The 22,510-nt window shown below is 46.0% G+C and overlaps 1 protein-coding gene and 1 pseudogene across 1 annotated transcript in view; both read right to left on the bottom strand.

Annotated features, from left to right (window-relative positions):
* LOC142210357 (uncharacterized) overlaps positions 1 to 22,510 on the bottom strand; it is a 341,635-nt gene that overhangs the window by 146,533 nt on the left and 172,592 nt on the right. The window lies entirely within an intron of this gene.
* The window catches only part of LOC142210348 (uncharacterized), a 257,779-nt pseudogene that overhangs the window by 127,496 nt on the left and 107,773 nt on the right, over positions 1 to 22,510 (bottom strand).

Raw genomic sequence — 22,510 nt, 5'->3', positions numbered from 1 at the left:
AGCCTCCGTTAAGTGGTCTACCAGCAAGGTGATGTCCGACATCGCCGCTAGGAGGTCGTCCCGATCCACTCCGGAGTCAATGTCTTTGGCCAGAGACGAGAGCTCTGCCCGCAGGCCAGTGGCAACTTCATTGGCGAGAATGCCAAGAGAGGCCTGAGCAGAGAAGGCCGAATACACTCGCCTCAGGGATCAATCCACCCGTCGATCCATAGGATCCCTCAGACTTGACCCGTCTTCAGTCGGGAGGACCGTGCGTCTTGATAATTTAGCGACAGCCATATCCACTTTAGGTGGAGAGCCCTACACCTTTAGCTGACTTTCAGAGACAGGGAATAGGGTTTTAAAACGCCTAGATGGGGCAAAGGATTTTTCTGGGCGCCTCCATTCCCCTTCCATCAGGCGGAGCATCTCTAAGGAAGGCTTGAAGGTACGGGACCTGCGGCTTGAGCCTTCTCCACCCTCCCGGTCTCTGATCCTGAGTGCTCTGAACAATTTCAACATCTTCTCCATAGGGAAGATCTCCTTCTCCTCCTCAGAATCCGATGGCGACTCCACATCTCTGAGGCGCAGGTTCTCCAAGGGCGGGAGGGACAATTCACACTCCAGGCGCGGTCTCTTGGCCAGGTGGAATCCTGGACAAATCCCTTCACCCAGGATACCATCTCACACATGGGGGTCGCCTCAGAGGAGGGAGCTCTACATCCCTGGCAAAACCGGTACTGGGAGTCATCCGGAAGAGGGATTCTGCAGGTGGCACACGCAAGGTGCTTTCTCTTTGAAACTGCTTTCCTCTGTGGAGGAATGGCGGAGGAGGAAGAAGAAGACATACTGTGGAGAAGAGAGAAACAACAATACTAACAAACTTGCCCCCATGGTGGGGATACTCCCCTTCCCCCCCCCCGGCCACCTCCACCAAACCTCACTCAGCGTAGAAAGTTAGCTTTCCACAGGACACGAATAACTGCCAGGAGCTTCTTCGTGCTGCTTGTAACCGGAGTGACAAACACTGAATGGTGGGTAGGAGGGGAATTTATAGGCCAGGGGGCGGGGACTCAGGAGGGAAACGCCCCCCTCCTTTCTCAGGGGTCAAAGTTTAGATAGAGGCTAAAGGTGGGGGGGGGGGCAGACTTCTAGGCTGCAGGACCCTCAAGGGAGGGGAGGGGGACTCCCCCCTGAACTTTCTCCGGCAAAACACTAGTGTCTAGGGGTTTTTTTGGGCCGCCTCGCGCTACTGCGCATGCGCGGCGGACACCCCAGCCGGCGGACCCGGGAACCTAAAGAAAGGTTCCTAGGTCCGGAAGTTCCTCCCCGCACAGGGAACCCCGGCAGCGCAGCAGATGCGGCCAAGCGCGCGTGTAAGCCAAAGTGCTCCCCCGGCGGGGGGAGACGAAGCAGCTGCAGAAGAACAAAGGAGCAAGAAAAAAGAAAAAGTCTTCAGCTGTCAGGTAAGAGGGGGGAGAGAAGCAGACCCCTATGAGAGGTCAGAACCCCTGCTCCCCCCTGACCACCTGTCCTGTCCCACAGGACAGAAAAAAACACAAGGGAGGAGCAGGTCTTCCGGCCTCTTATAGGGGTCAAAGCTGTTAGGTAATTAAAAATTCCAGCTGTCCTAACACCTCATAGGGGCAGGAATACCCCAGTTGTGCTGCTGTTGGGCTTAGGGGGAAAGGAAGGTGCAAAAGCAGCGGCCTGTACTTCTAGGAACATCAGTGGTAAATGGTCAGAGGCTAAAAATCAAAGCAAGACTGGCTTATTGCCCATAGGAACCACCACAGTAACTTTTATATTGCAAAAGCCAAATGTGCTTACATAGTGTAACATAAGATGCGAATTGGGTAGGGACATGACAATACACATGCGTGTAAAACCGCAAACACGTAAGGACTGCCTACTATGGGTATATGAATATGCTCTTGGAGCCGTGTCCAGTATCCATCTGGCACGGACATACAGGTAAATACCTTATATGTACCTTTTATCTTTTGTGGGGGACTTTGCTCGGTTAATTTTTAGTGTATAAAGAACATCGTGATCCTCAGGAAACAACAAAGTAAAGCAATTTTTTTCCTATATGGGCAAGTTGCTTTAACTCTCTATAGCCTGGACTGTCTTGGCTTTTATCAACAGACTGTGCTCTTTATAGCTGTATAATAAAGACTAATCTATTGTGACCTTAGAGGTCTTTTATATATATTAATATAATATATACACACAATTTTTAGGTGTCTTATTTATTGTATTTAATGTTCTACATGTCACCAGTAGGATGTGGTGACGATGATTCCAGATTCCACCTGTTTTATAGCAACTAATGTGCTAATAGGAATCTATTGGATTTTTTTTTTACTCTTGAAGGTTTTAAAACAATGGTCTTACATGTATACATGGTGCATCATTTGATTTGTAGTTATGTCTATTTTTTAATGCAGTGAAAACACTTGATAAAGGGCTGTGCGAAGCCCGAAACGCGTAGTGTTGTTTTGCCAAATAAAGCCGTTATGAATTATATTGTGGTGGAAGCGCAATTCCTGTGACTTGGTCTCCCGGCGGGTCCATGTCTGGTCCTTTTTTCCATTGCTGATACACACCTTGGGGAGAATTTTCTGCAGCTGTAACCATCCCCACTTAGAGAGGAACCCTCTGTCGAAAAAGAGCATATCTACCTGGGTGTTTGTGTAAGTTGGAATTTTCATGAACGGGGTCTGTTGTGCCAGAATAAATTTGGTAAATGTGCTATCACTTCATTTCCTATTGCTGTATAATCTGCTCAGGATTTATAGCAGGAAAAAATGTCAGTGTCTGTTTTCCATTTATTCACATTTAAAGCACTTAAAGGGGCTCTATCAGCAAAATTATGCCGTATGAGCCCCACATATGCCTGAATAGCCTTTAAAAAGTCACTGCTAATGGTATTAAAAGCCCCCCTGTTTTAAACTAAGACCGTAAAAACATATATGCAAATTATGCTAACCATGCACGGTGGGCGGTTCGTGCTCTGGTGGACATCATCTTTAGTCCCGCGTTCCTCTGGTATCTTCTTCCAGCGACGTCCTCCTTCCATGCCTTCTTATTCTTCTTTTCACCGGAGGGTTGTGTTTAAATCCCGCGCGTGAGCAGTAGCGCTCCCTCCAGAGCGCTACTGATCATGGTCCGGCGCCATTTTTGTCAAAGTTCTAAGGGGGACTGAGCATACTCAGTATGTTCAGTTCTCATTAGAACTACTGCGCACTCGTGGGATTTAAACACAACCCGCTGGTTAAAAGAAGAAGAAGGCGTGGAAGGTGGACGTCGCTGTAAGAAGACACCAGAGGAAGGTGGAACCAAAGATGACATCCATCAGTGCACGAACCGCCCACCGTGCACAGTAAGTGAACGCTATTCAGGCATATGTGGGGCTCATACAGCATAATTTTGCTGATAGAGCTCCTTTAACCCTTTCTCGACATCCACTGTAATAGTACAGCAGATGTCTGGTATTTAAATATGGAAACCACTCAAGAGCTGAGCGGCCACCATAGTTACATTGTCTCAACTGTTTTATACAGCAGAGACCCAGTAGCAATGCCCACAATCAGTGCCCCCAGGGTTTATTGGAATTAAGCACCTCCTCCCACCCCAGCACCTTGATCAGAACTGATTAAGATGTCATTTTCTCAAAGGTGCATTGGTGCTGCCATTTTGGGGTGGATTGCTTGCCCCTGCAACACAATTCAGGGTGGCAATCCTTTGTCATGACAGTTAGAAGCCTATTGAAGGATCACTGGCTTGTCTTTGTATTATTTCTATTACAGGTTTCTCTATGGTGGCAAACCCAAAAACTTCAGGTTTGCTTGAACCCAAACTATTTGAAATATTCATAGCGAACACAGCTCATAACAAACGGATTCCTCAGCTCTAGTTACTACTTACCTGGGCGGTCACCTGTAGGAATGTCCTCCTTACTCTCCTCATCACTCTTCACATATGTCTCCGGAGCATTAATATTATTCAAATCTTCGCCCGGATACAAAAGCTGTGAAACAAATATTGTAAAAGTCACCAGATGGATGGAGAAGTCACGTGGGATGTTTTATAGGAGAAGAAAAGATCATTCATTATCATGACCACCAAAAATTACAGCAGGAGTTATCTGACCAAATAGCTGCAGGTCTCCTCAATAAATCCTCCATGTTGTCATCTACCTGATCATCCTGGAGGACATTTTCTTCCTTACAATCCTGTGGTAGAAGAGGACTGGGACATCTCTCCATTGCTCCACTACTCATCCAGCAGCCTCCATAGCCAGAAAACTGTGAGAAGATCCAGACAACATGTCATGTCTATGGTCAGCTTTATCCTGCCATCTCCACTTTTCTCATTACACAAGTAGAAAACATCTAATACCCTGTTTCCCCGAAAATAAGACAGTCTCTTATAATTAATTATCTAATGAAATATATGACCTTTCTTATTTTCGGGGGATGTCTTATGCAGCGGCTGGAGCGGGGAACAATCGGCAGTCATGCGGTACTGTGGGATAAAACCAGACTGACCACGAGACCTTCACAGCCCATCTACAGGGCAGAGGAAGATTTCATGTCACCTTATCTCCATCTACCTGATCATCCTGGAGGACATTTTCTTCCTTACAGTCCTGTGGTAGAAGAGGACTTGGACATCTCTCCATTGCTCCACTACTCATCCAGCAGCCTCCATAGCCAGAAAACTGTGAGAAGATCCAGACAACATGTCATGTCTATGGTCAGCTTTATCCTGCCATCTCCACCTTTCTCATTACACAAGTAGAAAACATCTAATACTGTGGGATAAAACCAGACTGACCACAAGACCTTCACAGCCCTTCTACAGGGCAGAGGAAGATTTCATGTCACCCTATCTCCATCTACCTGATCATCCTGGAGGACATTTTCTTCCTTACAGTCCTGTGGTAGAAGAGGACTGGGACATCTCTCCGGTGATGTTCTCTTACTGGATGGAACTGGAGGAAACACATACAGGGACTGAATTCATTCTTTCCATACAGATAATGAGAGGCCGTGTGTATTTAGTCATGTCTATTACCTGCTGATGTGAGGGGCTGCTGATCCTCCATCATCACCTCCTTGTACACATCTTTGTGTCCTTCTAAATACTCCCACTCCTCCATGGAGAAATAGACAGTGACATCCTGACACCTTATAGGAACCTGACAACACAATGATACAGCCATCACCAGATCCCTTCATAGCGCTCCTGTATAATGTCCCAGCATTCCCAGCAGTGTCACCTCTCCAGTCAGCAGCTCAATCATCTTGTTGGTGAGTTCTAGGATCTTCTGCCCATTGATCTCCTCATGTATCAGGGAGTGAGGTGGGGGCCCCGGGATTGGGCTCGGGGTTCTCCCCCATCCTTCAGATACAGGAGCCTGACAGCGCCCACTAGAGGTCTTCTTCACTACTGTGTAATCCTGTTTATGGAGAGACACATTAATAAATATCACTCCATCCATTCCCAGAGTCCCTCACCTCTCCAGTCATATCATCTGTTATTACTATAGATAAGAATGATGTAATGTGACATCATCAGAATCTCTCACCTCTCCAGTAAGCTGGTGCAGGATCTCTAAGGTGAGATGTAATATTTTCTCCGCCATCTTGTCCTTATCCACTGAGAGGATCCTATACTGTAAGAACATGAATGGAAAGAATATAAGTAGAGATGAGCAAGTACTGTTCTGATCAGCTGATCTGAACAGCACGCTCCATAGAAATGAATGGATGCACCTGGTACTTCCGCTTTGACGGCGGCTGGCCGCTTAACCCCCCGCGTGCCGGCTACGTCCATTCGTTTCTATGCGTGCGTGCTGTTCGGATCGGCTCATCTCTAAATATAAGTCATTGTAAAATCATACACAATCCCATGTATATCTAAACAATTCCTGGAGATAATAAGATATAACATGAGGAGATAATACGGGGTAGATCTTGTATATTCTCTCTCCTGTGGATAGTTGACAAAGTGTAATGTGAATAAGCTTCTGTAACCCCTTCTTACAGCTTGAAGTAACTGTATCTCACGTCTATGTAGCACATGGTGACATATTATTGCATCACTGTCACTACATGGTCTTACTTAGAGATGGGCGAACCTAACAAGATGTGTTTCAGATTGAACAAGTTCTGATAAAACTGGAAGTGAAATTATTATACTTTTAGGTCTCTTCAGATATAATAGACGGAGGCCCAAGTAAAAAAATACAAAACATTTTTTGCCCATGTGACTGCTTTGGCCAAATCACAGGCCTCAGTGGTGATCCTAGGCATATGACATCACCAGGAGAGCGCCAGATGCTGTGAGGAGGCCCAAAAGTGGTTTAGGAAAGTATAAATTACCTTTTCACCTCCCCTGGGCCTCCACCTTTAATACTCTGGGACCTGAAAAGTCTCCTAAATATAATAATTTACCATAACCAGCTTTAAGGGGGGCAAACTGGGCAATTGCCTCAGGGCCCCCACAGCTTAAGGGGCCCCCTGCGCTGTCTGATATTTCAGCATTATGTTTATCCAGTGACCGACCATCTGTTCTCACTGACAGACAGTCGGGTCACTCACTGTGCATCGGCCGCTGGGCTATGTGGTCACTTGTAGCTGCGCAGCGGCCGTGCAAGCAGGGACTTCGGGGGAAGGCTGTGTATGAGCTGCTCTATGATGATATAGCCCCGCCTCGGCCCCGCCTACAGTTCAGCAAGGACTTTGGTGCCGTCTGAAGCCTTGCTCAGCTCCTGCTCTGCACCCTGCAAAGTCTCCCCCAGGAGGAGGAGATGATAGAAGAGCTCCGTACAGGAAAGTGAAAGTAAGAAAGAAAAACACAGGTACACTGGAATTATTATTTCTATTAATGTCAGGTATTTGGGGTTATTCATTTAGTTTTAGTAACTCCATGTGCCTCACATTAATAACAATTAACCCCATCATGTCTCTCATATTAACCCCTGTGTACCTCACATAAGGGTTACTAATATATGAGACACATGGGGGTACTAATGAAGGTCCTCACTAATGAAGATACCTAATTATTACCTACATATGTCTCACATATCAGTAACCCTTATGTGAGGTACACAGGGGTTAATGTGAGAGACATGATGGGGTTAACTACTATTACTATGAGACACATGGAGTTACTAATGCCCGGTTCACACATGCTGATGTGTTCCGTCCGTAAGGGTCCGCATGAGGAATCGTTCGTGCGGGCAGTGCGCGGCAAGCACACAGACCCCATTATAGTCTATGGGGCCCGTGCGCTTTAACTGCACAGCGCTTGCAGTTGCGCTTGTGTTCCATCTGTAGGGGTCCTTATGTGGACCCTTACAGACGGAACACATCAGCATATGTGAACCAAGCCTAAGCTGTAATGCACATGACCAGACTTTGTATCCACAACTGAGGCTAGAAGTATGGACCTGTGCATTTCAATGGTCTCATACACACAGACGTTCTTTTTGTTTAATTTTTTTTGCCAAACTGAAGAGTTGCAAATTATGAAGCAGATCCTATATCTATCCTATAGCTGTCTGCAGTTCTGGTTCTGTATATTGATTTTTAATGTATAAGTCAGTGATAACCACATCCATGCCATTTGTGTGCAGGAGACGTCTTAAGCCTGGTTCACATCTGCATTCGGTATTCTGTTCGGGGTGTCCGCATGGGGACCCCCCCTCCTAAAGAAAATACCAAACGCACTGACAAGCGGTGAGCAGTGAAAGCACACGGACCCCATAGGCTATAATGGGGTCCATATGTTTTCTGTGCGCTGTCCGCACAGAACATGCAGAGAGGAAAGTACTTCATGAACAACGGTCCTCTCCGCATAACTCATGTGGACACCATGTAGAAAACACACAGACCCCATTATAGTCTATGGGGTCTTTGTGTTTTCATTGCTCACCACCTGTCAATGCGTTCGGTATTTTGTTCGGGGGGTCCCCAAGTGGACTCCCCGAATGGAATACCGAACGCAGATGTGAACCAGGTCTAAGGCCTAATGCTGAGACCCCACATTGCAGAAACACAGTGGTTTTGTTGCAGTTTTTTTTAGCCAAAGCCAGCAGTGGATTGAGCAGAAGGTATATAGGAGCTTCCTTTATATTTCTCATTCCTTTAGTAGCCATTCTTGGTTTTGGTTGTAAAAAAAAATGCAGCAAAATCTGCAACAGAAAAGCTGCATTTCCGCAACGTGGGGCCTCAGCCTTAGGGTAAGTTCACACAAGGTTTTTTGGTCAGGCTTTTGAGGCCGTATCTGCCTCAAAATACTGACCAAAAAGACGGCTCCCATTGAAATCAATGGGAGCCGTTTGTTCCGGCTCCCAGAAAAAGAAGCAACATGCTCATTCTTTCAGGTGGATTCGCCTGCCTGAAGACACTCCCTCCCAATTAGACCCATTCATTGGGGCCTAATCTGGAGAGAAGGGCGCAACTGCATGCCGGTGCACCGTGTGGCCCCTCAGCTCCCGTATTTTGGGCCAAAACCTGAGGCAGCCTCCGCCCCAGGTTCCGGTCCAAAAAACCCCGTGTGAACTTTCCCTGATGGTGTTTCTTTTCAGGTGGTGACACACTGTGTACCCAGATGCGGCTACAGCTAAATCTAGTCCCCTTGCACCAGTGCTTTCAATTTGGGGTAAGTGTGACACTCATTAATTCCTGGCTGGGGTTTTGCTGTTGCCGCACAGTCAGGAATTAAAAGTGGCTGAAATTAAACCGCATTTCACTTACAAAAAAGTGAAAGTACCAGTGTCCAGGGACTGGATGCAGCATCCAGGTACATCGTGTGTCACAATCCTGCTCACTCTGCCCACAGTCACATACATTTACCTATAGTTGTAGGTTACACATGTACTGACATTGCTTCTACTGGAAAAGTACGCATGTACCCAGGCAAATAGTGGTTAACGTATGTGTCCGGGAGCACAGTATGACAGCACCCCTATGTTACAGTATGTGGTATGACTTTAGTGTAGGTGTCATCAATATTAGAATTAGGTTACCTACTCTTGGTGTAACAAAAACCCCTTTAAGACCCCATTAACATCTGTGTTTGGATTTCCGTTCGAGAAGTCTACTTGTGGATACCCCTAATGGAAACCAGGGAAACCGAGTGGAAACCACACAGACCCCATTATAGCCATGGGGTCCATGTGGTTTCCTTCAGTAACTACGTTTTAATTCGTGTAGGTTTCTGTTCATGGGGTGCCCAAACAGACTTCCCGAATGGAAACCAGAATGCAGATGTCAACCGGGCCTAAGGCTGGGCCCCCCCGTGGCGTAGACACTGCATTTTTTTTTTTTATGCATCTATGTGAATCCAGCCATTAGAATGCAGAATTTAAAGTTCTATTAAATAATGTTTGATATATATATAAATATATATATATATATATATATATATATGTATATAGTGAGAAGGTCACAGGCAAAGTGCTGGAATCTCGCTATATCTCCCCCAGGTTTTTAACTTATATGTGGTCCAGGGCAGGTTTTGAGTAGGTCCCAGCTCCAGGTGTGAGTCCTTAGCTCATTACTGGCCCAGAAAAGGCTGCAGAACTTGTGTTCCAGGGCAGTTCCATGAGGTGAAAGCAGGTGTATGGTTCTGTCCTGTCACCCTGAGTCCGGTAAGACAAAGTTGTGCTTATTTTGTTTGTGTGGCTGGAAGTAAGCCACACCTATAGTTAGGTTATCCGTTCTGTTTAGCTCAGACGAGCAGGTTTTTATTTTGTTTTTGCAGAGGTTAAGGTTGTATTTTGTTTTGCTCATTTTAAGCCTGAAGTGAAGGTTTATTTATTTTCCAGTTTTTTTTTCTAAATAAACCAGTTTGCTGCACATTTTGTGTCCCCTTCTTCACTGTTTGAGTCCACACCACTGCTTCTACCGAGCTAACTTCCCCACTATATACATACACAAGTTACATACACATTATATATAATCATATACAAGTATTATATATAAATATATATATATATATATATATATATATATATATATATAGCCCTCCAACACACATTGTGTATGTATATCATACACACACATTACATATATATTTATACACACACATACCGACCTCCGCCTGTGCACGGAAGATACAGAATCCTAGTGAACTAAAGGACCTTCGATGATGTCATGACCATGTGATCAGACTCTTGTGTGGGCGGAGCTATTCAGGACAGTGCAGAGTTACACAGGAGGAGGCAGATGCAGGAAACATAGGCTAATGGAAGGGTTGCAACTAGAACGGAGTTACTGAAGGCAGGATCTGTCAGGAGCAACACCAATGTAGACTGTTCAGTACTGAGAATGGAGTTACTTATAGGAGCTTCCGCTCCTATATTGGTGATGCCACCAATGATAGAGGACACATCTCGCATCTCCCAGGGCACACTGCACCACCAATGCTATAGCCACCAGTGGGATGAACAGAATATAACTACTGCCTGTTCTGTAGATTATATGACACGAGTGTCTGAGTCAGCCACGACTACATAGGTCCAGACCTATTGAAACATTGATACCCCATCACTTTTTACAAATTGAACCTAGAAATACTATATTGAGGGCTCATACATCTCCCTTGGGGATCTTTCTAACATCTAAAACTCTTCAAAAACCAGAAACGAGTCTGATGAAGGCCATCCTGGCCGAAAACGTTTATTTTCGTTTTCACCAAGCCTTGTAAAAATCCTCGAGCATTAAAAGCAATCACGCAAAAGATTTATTGTCTCTCGGTGGGATTCTTTATTACATATAACTTCTAAAAGGGGTTCGCTGTGCCAGCCCATAGACCTTCCATGGTGTGTGGAATAGTTGCTATGACAGCGTGAAGCTTTTCTGTGGCCTCCTGCACTAGCATGTAAAAATCTGAATATCAGTGTTACAGAAGTATTGCACTGTATTGTACAAGTGATCAAGATATTGCAGGTTCGTCCCTTAGTAAAAATGTAAATGTGAAAAAAAAGGTTTAACAAAATGTTCCCCACACCTTGTCCTGCAAAATATAAGTCCCTACAAAGCTCGATCAATTGAAAAATTAAAAAGTTGTAGCTCTTAGAATATGGCGTTGCAAAACCAAAATATTTATTTTATAAGAAAAAACATAAGTCACCATATATATTATACACGTCCCGCATTCTGAACATAAAAGACTTGTATTTTATTGTAACATTAAGAATTTTATTGAAGTTTTGTTAAGAACAGAACAAATTATCTACAGAGCCCTTACATAGGAGGGGGAGGGACAAGGAACAGCAGGCGGGCAATAGGGAAAGGCCTGGGGGAGTAACACATGCTCTGTCGCAGCACCATAGAGTCAACAAGATCAGAGTACCTGGTGCATGACATAGGTGGAGCACATGAGTTGTACTGTCCAACCAATAGCGCTTATGAAGCCATGGGAGGGCAGTCACACCGAAAAATTCCTTGGATATGCAAGACTTGAATACACGCGTCAAATCCAACCCGGCACCGTTGTGAGCATGGAACAGGCCTGAAACACTGAACTCCCTACCCAAGGGGATCTGGGGAGAAACTCTTGGTGTCTATTGTTGTTGTGTTTTGTTATTGTTGTATATAGTTTTCTGGTCCAAGGATTTTGGCTGGGCCTCTTCTCCTGCTGACATCACACAGGTAAGACACTAACCAAGTTATATGGTCAGTCCAGAGAGGGAAGGGGGCTCTTATCCTGGGGGAGATGTAAGGACACATATGTCCTGTTGTGGACATAAGGAAGTGCCCTAAGGCTAAACAGAAGATGCCTCTGAACCAGACTCCAAACTTTTCTTGGCAGTAGTTTTAAATTTTAATCCTATTTTATTTCTGAACTGTTTTGCATATTTTCACCTGTATATGCCTGAACATCCACTGATGTATATTCTATGTATCTTAGCGGCTATTGAAAACCCACTTGGGTTAATAAATGTATAAAATTTACAAATTTTGTTTCATGTTATCTTATGAACTCTGGTACTCACAGGTGGTGAGTGGAAGGTAAGAGGGGGGATTGCAGGTAGGACAAGTAGCTTGGCAAAGCGTTATCCCTCACAATTGTCTAACAAAAGATTTTTGTTGAATGTCTCCCAAAATCAAATTTTCTGAACATGACAACAGTTAACCCCCTGTATGAGTTCTCTGATGTTTAAGAAAATTTGATTTATATGTAAAAAATTTCCCACATTCTGGACATGAATATGGCTTCTCCCCTGTGTGAGTTTTCTGATGTTTAACAAGATTTGATTCATATGGAAAACATTTCCCACATTCTGGACATGAATATGGCTTCTCCCCTGTGTGAGTCCTCTTATGGATCACAAGAGCTGATTTATATGTAAAACTTTTCCCACATTCTGAACATAAATGTGGCTTCTCCCCTGTGTGAGTTTTCTGATGTTGCACAAGCTTTAATTTACGTGAAAAACGTTTCCCACATTCTGAACATAAATGTGGCTTCTCCCCTGTGTGAGTTCTCTGATGTGAAACAAGAGTTGATTTACATGTAAAACATTTTCCACATTCTGAACATAAATGTGGCTTCTCCCCTGTGTGGGTTTTCTTATGTCCCAAAAGTACTGATTTCTTCGCAAAACATTTCCCACATTCTGAACATGAATATGGCTTCTCCCCTGTGTGAGCTCTCTGATGTTTAACAAGATCTGATCTCTGCGTAAAACATTTCCCACATTCTAGACATGAATATGGCTTCTCCCCTGTGTGAATTCTCCTATGTACCACAAGAACTGAACTCCATTTAAAACATCTCCCACATTCTGAACATGAATATGGTTTCTCCCCTTTGTGAGTTCTCTGATTAGAAGATAGACCTTTGCTGTGAAGGGCTGAGGGTATATCTGGGGTACTGGCATGTTCTTCATATGTATATTGTGTGATACCACTATCATCTTCTTTACAATCTGAAGATATGAGATGTCCCTCTGAGCTCCTGGTACAGATATCTGCCAAGAAGAAAACTGATTTTATAATGTATGAATATTATATCATTAACATTATATTGAGATTTTATAGCATTTCTATATAATAATGTCCATACAAATTACAAAGCATTGAGCGAAATTTGGTGATTAACTGACTTAGGCTCTGTTCACATAAACATTGTTATTCCTCTTGTTTTGTTGCATTACAGGAGAAGAACAATGATAGTATAATTGAAACATTGGTTTCTATGAAGAATCCCAACTGTGTTTGACCAATCCCACTGACTATAATTAGGTCCAATGACTTTCCCCCACTAGCCTGGCATTTTACAAGCATTTTTGCCGTATTCTGCTACATAGTCCTTACTACAGGGTGATTCAAAAAGAAGGATTATGAATGATAATCTGTTTTCCCTTAGCCCAAACAGCAGCACAACTGGGGTATTCCTGCCCCTATGAGCTGTTAGGACAGGTGGAATTTTTAATTACCTAACAGCTTTGACCCCTATAAGAGGCCAGAAGACCTGCTCCTCCCTTGTGTTAGTATCAAGTATAGTATATAAAGAGCAATTACAAAGTGGTACACACACATAGAATCTGTACAACAGTACCTCCTAGGGAAGGAGCCTTGTGCTGCTGTTTGGGCTAAGGGGAAACAGTTTATCATTCATAATCCTTCTTTCCCCCTACGCCCAACAGCAGCACAACTGGGGATTTAACAAGTATTGTTTTCCCTAGGGCGGGTCATCCTGGCAGGCTGATGCCAAGACGGAGTGCCCAAATGCTGTAGCATCGGCCCTACGCCAGTCCAGTCTGTAATGTTTGGCAAAAGTCAATTGTGAGCTCCAAGAGGCTGCCGCACATATTTGCTCTAAGGAGAGGAACCATGTCTCTGCCCAAGATGTCGCCACTGCTCGGGTGGCATGAGCTTGTAAAAATTGTGGAACAGGAAGCTCTTGGGCCCGTAGGGAACAGCTAATGGCCTCTCTGATCCATCTTGACAGGGTTGCCTTAGATGCTTTAGAGCAGTGGTTCTCAACCTTTCTAATGCCGTGACCCCGCAATACCGTTCCTCATGTTGCGGTGACCCCAAACCAAAAAATAATTTTGGTGGCTACTTCATAACTGTAAGGGCTAGTTCACACAGTGGGCGGTATAGCGGATTTAGGCACTGAGAGTGACGCGGGGAGCCGTGTCACTCTCGGGTCAAAACATGCTTGCCACGACTGTCGCAGCTTCCCCCCCCGGAGATGGCTCAAATTAATGGGCCGACTCCGGAGGTTGCTGTCGGAGAAAAGGCAGCTCGCTTTTTTTTTCCGTGAGCGGCAGCATGCCGCTCACGCAAAAAACAAGCCTGGCGGCCTAAATAGACCTCCATTGTGAGGGGGCGGATTATGACGTGGATTTCGCGCCATAATCTGCCCCCTCTGTGCCCGTGTCAACAGGCCTTAATTTTGCTACAGTTATGATTCAGAATGTAAATACCTGATATGCATTATGTATTCTCATTGCTACAAATCAAACATAATTTAAACATAGTGATTAATCACAAAAGCTCTGCCTCCAGTTTCATGTCCCCTCCATCTCTGCCCCCAGATTCATGTCCCCCCTCCATCTCTGCCCCCAGATTCATGTCCCCTCCATCTCTGTCCGCAGATACATGTCCCCTCATCTCTGCCCCCAGATTCATGTCCCCTCCATCTCTGCCCCCAGATTCATGTCCCCTCCATCTCTGTCCCCAGATACATGTCCCCTCATCTCTGCCCCCAGATTCATGTCCCCTCCATCTTTGCCCCCAGATTCATGTCTCCTCCATCTCTACCCCCAGTTTCACGTTCCACCTCAGTGTACACATTAAACTTACCTTCTCCTCGCTCCCCCTGCCGCTCTATCTCTCTCTCTCTAACAGTTGTAGGCGCGATGTGACGTCTACACAGCGACTAGCAGCGGCAAAGCAAGGAGTTGAACTGTGACAGCTCCTTGCTTTAGCCGCGTCTGTATTCAACTCAGATCTGCGTCCTCTGGACACAGATCCGAGTTGAAATCGGGACATACCTCCCTCCAACCGGGACCGTGGGACACGTCACCGAAATCGTGAATGTCCCACGGAAAATATGTATTTTCCGATGGCTTTAGGCGACCCCTGTGTTTTGGTTGTTCGACCCCCGCTGGGGTCGCGACCCACAGGTTGAGAACCACTGCTTTAGAGCCTCTATTGTGGCCAAACACATTGACTAGAAGATTCTCTGATCTTCGGAACGGTGCTGTACGGTCTAGGTAAATACGTAGTGCTCTTACCAGATCCAGTGTGTGTAGCTTCGCCTCCTGCTCCGAAGCAGGCGAGGGAAAGAAAGCCGGCAAGGCAATTACCTGGTTGGTATTCTGAAGTGTGGGTACCTTTGGCAAGAATCCTGGGACGAACCTCAGCTGCACCCTGTCTGGAAAGAAGGTTATGAAGGGCTCAGAGGCCACTAGGGCCTGTAGTTCACCAACTCTCTTAGCGGAGGTTATTGCCAGCAGGAAAGTCACTTTAAATGACAGGTACTTCCAGTTCACTTCAGATAAGGGTTCGAAGGGGGGCGCACACAGCCCTTGTAGAACCGTGGCCAGGTCCCACCTTGGGACAGGGGGACTTACCTGGGGGTGGAGCCTGGCAGCCCCCCTAAGGAACTGTTTGACTAGAGGATCTTGTGATAACCGTGTCTCCAGGAGAGCAGATAGAGCTGACACTTGGACTTTAAGGGTGGCAGGTGCTAGTCCTTTCTCCAGGCCGTTCTGTAAGAACTCTAGGACTGCATCTCTGTCTGGATCGCGCTGGTTGCCTGTACACCAATCTCGGAATATCCGGGTGATCCTCTGGTAGCTTTGATTGGTTGCTTCTGCTCTTGAATGGGCTAAGGTACTTAGCACTCCCTGGGACAATCCTCTGTCTGCGTGTATGGCGCGGTTAACCTCCAGGCAGTGAGGTTGAATTTGTCTAGGCAAGGCCGACTGTTCAGTGACACCAGGTTCCTGACTGGTGGAAGCCTCCAGTAGTTCCCCCGACTCATAAGGATGAGGTCGGTGAACCATGCCCTTTTTGGCCAGAACGTCATGATCATTATTGCCGAGGTCTGGTCCTGCCTGAGTTTCGCCAATACCTTCGGAATCATCGGAATGGGAGGAAAAACGTATGCCAGCTTGCACCTCCATGGTATTGACAGGGCATCCACCGCCAAAGGGTTGTCTTCCCGGTACAGGGAGCAAAACCTTTCTACTTTGGCGTTGTATTGGGTGGCCATCAGATCCACCTCGGTGAGACCCCACCTCCTGGTCAGGTAGTGGAAGATGTCCTGATGTAAGGACCAATCGCCTGCGGTCGGGCGGCCTCTGCTGAGTTGATCCGCTAGGATGTTCAGGCGGCCCTGGATGTGAACCGCGGCAAGCTGGGAGAGGTTCCGTTCTGCCCAGAAGATCCGGTTGGTGACTTGCAGGAGCGAGGGGTAACTGGTTCCTCCCTGCTTGTTAATATAATGGACTGCGGCCAGATTGTCCGACCTTACCTTGACCGCTTTCCCCTGCAGAACTGGTGCAAACAACAGAAGGGCTCGATGAACTGTGGTAAGCTCGTGCCAGCTGGATGAGCGCGTCCTCTCCCGCTGATTCCACGTACCTTGTACCGGGGTCTCCCACAGATGAGCTCCCCAGCCTGTGAGGGAGGCATCTGTAGTCAACAGGGTCCAGGCGGGCCGGACCGAGGACTTCCCATCGTGCAGATGGGTCCACCAGGGCAGAGTTTGCCGGGTGCTGATGGTTAACTGGATAGGCTTCTGTACTCCTGTAGGACTGTGGTTCCAGACTCTCAAGATCCCGTCTTGTAGTGGGTGCATGTGCCATAGGGCCCAAGGAACTGCTTCTATGGTGGCGGACATCAATCATAGGACCTTCATGGCTGTCCTGATGGTGACCCTCCGTGTAGTAGATAAGTGCTGTACCGCCCGAACAATCTTCCTTTTGCGAAAGGAGGGTAGAGAGATCGTCATATTGAGAGAGTCTAGAATAAGTCCCAGGAACTGAACTTGAGTTGATGGCACAACCACTGACTTCTGCCAGTTTACCAGCTACCCCAGCTTGCTTAGTAGAGCTACAACGGTCTGCACCTGCGTGGTAAGAACCTCCTTTGAATGAGCCTTGAGAAGCCAGTCGTCCAGATACGGGACTATAAATATACCTTGAAGGCGCAGGGCGGCAGCGACCGGAGCTATGACCTTTGTGAAGGTGTGGGGGGCGGAGGATATGCCGAACGGGAGGGCTGCGAACTCTCTTTCCCTTCTATGTATACGGCAATCCTTAGGAACTTTCGGTGTGCCGGAAAGATGGGTACGTGGAGGTAGGCGTCCTTCAGGTCCAGAGTGACGAAGTGATCTCCAGGCTGTAGAAATGGCAGCACTGACCTGATGGTTTCCATATGGAAGCACACTTTGCGGATGAAGTGATTCAGGTATCTGAGATCGATGATCATGCGCCACTCGTCTGATGACTTGGGGACCAAGAATACTGGAGAATAGATGCCTGTGCCTTGATCTGCGCGGGGTACCACCTCCAGTGCGGCGTTGTCCACGTACTCTTGAATGGATTTCTCCAGATGAAATTGTATGGAGCCCTGAAGAGGGCGGGTTCTTACCATCTTCTCTGGCGGCTGGGAAATAAAATTGATTTTATAACCCTCCTGGATCGTCTGGATGACCCAGGGGTCTTGAACACTTTGGCGCCAGGCATCCACATAGTGGGGGGGGGGGGAAGAGGTGGGAGAATTAGAAGGAGGTTCTCTTACGGCCACGAGAGGAGCCCCGACCTCTTCCTCTGCCGGACCGCCGCTGGCCTCTTCTAGAGGCTTCAAAGGGCTGAGGTAGATTTTTGCCCTTTGAGTCGGCCAATCCCTCCATAATGCGGTCGAGCTATTTTATTTACTTTATATTTTAATGTTACCTATGTAGATCTGATGAAGGGGTGCGTTCTGCTTGTACGCATAGATACCCCGAAACGCGTTATCTGATATCAATAAAGCCTGAATTAAAAAAACTCAGAGGCAGTTCTGTTGGTTTGTCGAAAAAGAGCATATCTACCTGGGTGTTTGTGAGCTATACGCTCTACCCTGTTTCTGATAAGATGTGAGTTGGAATTTTCATGAACGGGGTCTGTTGTGCCAGAATAAATTTGGTAAATGTGCTATCACTTCATTTCCTATTGCTGTATAATCTGCTCAGGATTTATAGCAGGAAAAAATGTCAGTGTCTGTTTTCCATTTATTCACATCTAAGGCACTTAAAGGGGCTCTATCAGCAAAATTATGCCGTATGATCCCCACATATGCCTGAATAGCCTTTAAAACGTCACCGCTAATGGTATTAAAAGCTCCCCCCCCCCCCCCCCCGTTTTAAACTAAGACCGTAAAAACATATATGCAAGTTATACTTACCATGCACGGTGGGCGGTTCGTGCACTGGTGGACATCATCTTCAGTCCCGCCTTCCTCTGGTGTCTTCTTCGAACGACGTCCTCCTTCTACTCCTTCTTATTCTTCTTTTCACCGGAGGGTTGTGTTTAAATCCCGTGCGTGAGCAGTAGCGCTCCCTCCAGAGCGCTACTGCGCATGCTCCTGCGCCATTTTTGTCAAAGTTCTAAGTGCTCAGTATGTTCAGTTCTCATTAGAACTACTGCGCAGTCACTGGATTTAAACACAACCCGCTGGTGAAAAGAAGAAGAAGGCGTGGAAGGTGGAAGAAGACACCAGAGGAAGGTGGGACCAAAGATGACGTCCATCAGTGCACGAACCGCCCATTGTGCACAGTAAGTAAACGCTATTCAGGCATATGCGGGGCTCATACGGCATAATTTTGCTGATAGAGCTCCTTTAACTCTTTCCCGACATCCACTGTAATAGTACCGCAGATGTCTGGTATTTAAATATGGAAACCACTCAAGAGCTGAGCAGCCACCATAGTTACCATGTCTCAACTGTTTTATACAGCAGAGACCCAGTAGCAATGCCCACAATCAGTGCCCACAGGGTTTCTTGGAATTAAGCACCTCCTCCCACCCCAGTGCCTTGATCAGAACTGACTAAGATGTCATTTTCTCAAAGGTGCATTGGTGCCACCATTTTGGGGTGGATTGCTTGCCCCTGCAACACAATTCAGGGTGGCGATCCTTTGTCATGACAGTTAGAAGCCTATTGAAGGATCACTGGCTTGTCTTTGTATTATTTCTATTACAGGTTTCTCTATGGTGGCAAACCCAAAAACTTCAGGTTTGCTTGAACCCAAACCATTTGAAATATTCATAGCGAACACAGCTCATAACAAATGGATTCCTCATCTCTAGTTACTACTTACCTGGGCGGTCACCTGTAGGAATTTCCTTCTTACTCTCCTCATCACTCTTCACATATGTCTCTGGAGCATTAATATTATTCAGATCTTCGCCCGGATACAAAAGCTGTGAAACAAATATTGTAAAAGTCACCAGACGGATGGAGAAGTCACGTGGGATGTTTTATAGGAGAAACAAAAATCATTCATTATCATGACCACCAAAAGTGACAGCAGGAGTTATCTGACCAAATAGCTGCAGGTCTCCTGGATAAATCCACCATGTTGTCATCTACCTGATCATCCTGGAGGACATTTTCTTCCTTACAGTCCTGTGGTAGAAGAGGACTGGGACATCTCTCCGTTCCGCCACTGCTCAACCAGCAGCCTCCATAGCCAGAAAACTGTGAGAAGATCCAGACATGATGTCATGTCTATGGTCAGCTTTATCCTGCCATCTCCACCTTTCTCATTACACAAGTAGAAAACATCTAATACTGTGGGATAAAACCAGACTGACCACGAGACCTTCACAGCCCTTCTACAGGGCAGAAGATTTCATGTCACCTTATCTCCATCTACCTGATCATCCTGGAGGACATTTTCTTCCTTACAGTCCTGTGGTAGAAGAGGACTGGGACATCTCTCCGGTGATGTTCTCTTACTGGATGGAACTGGAGGAAACACATACATGGACTGAATTCATTCTTTCCATACAGATAATGAGAGGCCGTGTGTATTTAGTCATGTCTATTACCTGCTGATGTGAGGGGCTGCTGATCCTCCATCATCACCTCCTTGTACACATCTTTGTGTTCTTCTAAATACTCCCACTCCTCCATGGAGAAATAGACAGTGACATCCTGACACCTTATAGGAACCTGACAACACAATGATACAGCCATCACCAGATCCCTTCATAGCGCTCCTGTATAATGTCCCAGCATTCCCAGCAGTGTCACCTCTCCAGTCAGCAGCTCAATCATCTTGTTGGTGAGTTCTAGGATCTTCTGTCCATTGATCTCCTCATGTATCAGGGAGTGAGGTGGAGGCCCCAGGATTGGGCTCAGGGTTCTCCCCCATCCTTCAGATACAGGAGCCTGACAGCGCCCACTAGAGGTCTTCTTCACTACTGTGTAATCCTGTTTATGGAGAGACACATTAATAAATATCACTCCATCCATTCCCAGAGTCCCTCACCTCTCCAGTCATATCATCTGTTATTACTATAGATAAGAATGATGTAATGTGACATCATCAGAATCTCTCACCTCTCCAGTAAGCCTGTACAGGATTTCTAAGGTGAGATGTAATATTTTCTCTGCCATCTTGTCCTTATCCACTGAGAGGATCCTATACTGTAGGAACATGATTGGAAAGAATAAATCAATGTAAAATCATACACAATCCCATGTAAATATAGACAATTCCTGGAGATTATAAGATATAACATGAGGAGATAATACGTGGTAGATCTTGTATATTCTCTCTCCTGTGGATAGTTGGCAAAGTGTAATGTGAATAAGCTCCTGTAACCCCTTCTTACAGCTTGAAGTAACTGTATCTCACGTCTATGTAGCACATGGTGACATATTATTGCATCACTGTCACTACATGGTCTTACTTAGAGATCGGCGAACCGCCCAAGATGTGTTTCAGATTGAACAAGTTCGGATAAAACTGGAAGTGAAATTATTATACTTTTAGGTCTCTTCAGATATAATAGGTGGAGGCCCAGGGGAGGGGTAAAAAATATAAAAAAATTTTTTTGCCCATGTGACTGCTTTGGCCAAATCACAGGCCTCAGTGGTGACCCTAGGCATATGACATCACCAGGAGACCGCCAGATGCTGTGAGGAGGCCCAAAAGTGGTTTAGGAAAGTATAAATTACTTTTTCACCTCCACTGGGCCTCCACCTTTAATACTCTGGGACCTAAAAAGTCTCCTAAATATAATAATTTACCATAACCAGGGCCGGCGTTGGGGGGGGGGGGGGGGGCAAACTGGGCAATTGCCCAGGGCCCCTCACAGCTTAAGGGGCCCCCTGCACTGTCTAATATTTCAGCATTATGTTTATGGAGTGACCGACTGTCAGTTCTCACTGACAGACAGTCGGGTCACTCACTGTGCAGCGGCCGCTGGGCTGTGTGGTCACTTGTAGCTGCGCAGCGGCCGTGTAAGCAGGGACTTCGGGGGAAGGCTGTGTATGAGCTGCTCTATGATGATATAGCCCCGCCACCGCCCCGCCTACAGTTCAGCAAGGCCTGCGGTGCCATCTGAACCTTGCTCACCTCAGCTCAGCTCCTGCTCTGCACCCTGCAAAGTCTCCCCCGGGAGGAGGAGATGATAGAAGAGCTCCGTACAGGAAAGTGAAAGTAAGAAAGAAAAACACAGGTACACACTGGAATTATTATTTCTATTAATGTCAGACATTTGGGGTTATTCATTTAGTTTTAGAAACTCCATGTGCCTCACATTAATAACAATTAACCCCATCATGTACCTCATATTAACCTCTGCGTATCTCACATAAGGGTTACTAATATGTGATACACATGAGGGTACTAATGAAGGTCCTCACTAATGAAGATACCTAATTATTACCTCCATATGTCTCACATATCAGTAACCCTTATGTGAGGTACACAGGGGTTAATGTGAGGGACATGATGGGGTTAACTGCTATTACTATGAGACACATGGAGTTACTAATGTCCAGCTCACACATGCTGATGTGTTTCATAAGCGTCAGCATGAGGAATCGTTCATGCGGGCAGTGCGCGGCAAGCACACAGACCCCATTATAGTCTATGGGGCCCGTGCACTTTAACTTTAAATGGTCCCGTACACACAGACGTTCTTTTTGTGGAATTTTTTTGCCAAACTGAAGAGTTGCAAATTATGAAACAGATCCTATATCTATCCTATAGCTGTCTGCAGTTCTGGTTCTGTATTTTGATTTTTAATGTATAAGTCAGTGATAACCACATCCATGCCATTTGTGTGCAGGAGACGTCTTAAGCCTGGTTCACATCTGCATTCGGTATTCTGTTTGGGGTGTACCAAACACACTGACAAGCAGTGAGCAGTGAAAGCACACAGACCCCATAGGCTATAATGGGGTCAATATGTGTTCTGTGCGTTGTCCGCACAGAACACACGTTGCAGAAACAGTGGTTTTGTTGCAGTTTTTTTTAGCCAAAGCCA

The sequence above is a fragment of the Leptodactylus fuscus genome, chromosome 6 (genome assembly GCF_031893055.1).
Source record: "Leptodactylus fuscus isolate aLepFus1 chromosome 6, aLepFus1.hap2, whole genome shotgun sequence".
Classification (NCBI taxonomy): Eukaryota; Metazoa; Chordata; class Amphibia; order Anura; family Leptodactylidae; genus Leptodactylus; species Leptodactylus fuscus.
Note: the sequence above shows the minus strand (reverse complement) of the source record. Positions and strands in the feature narration are given on the sequence as shown.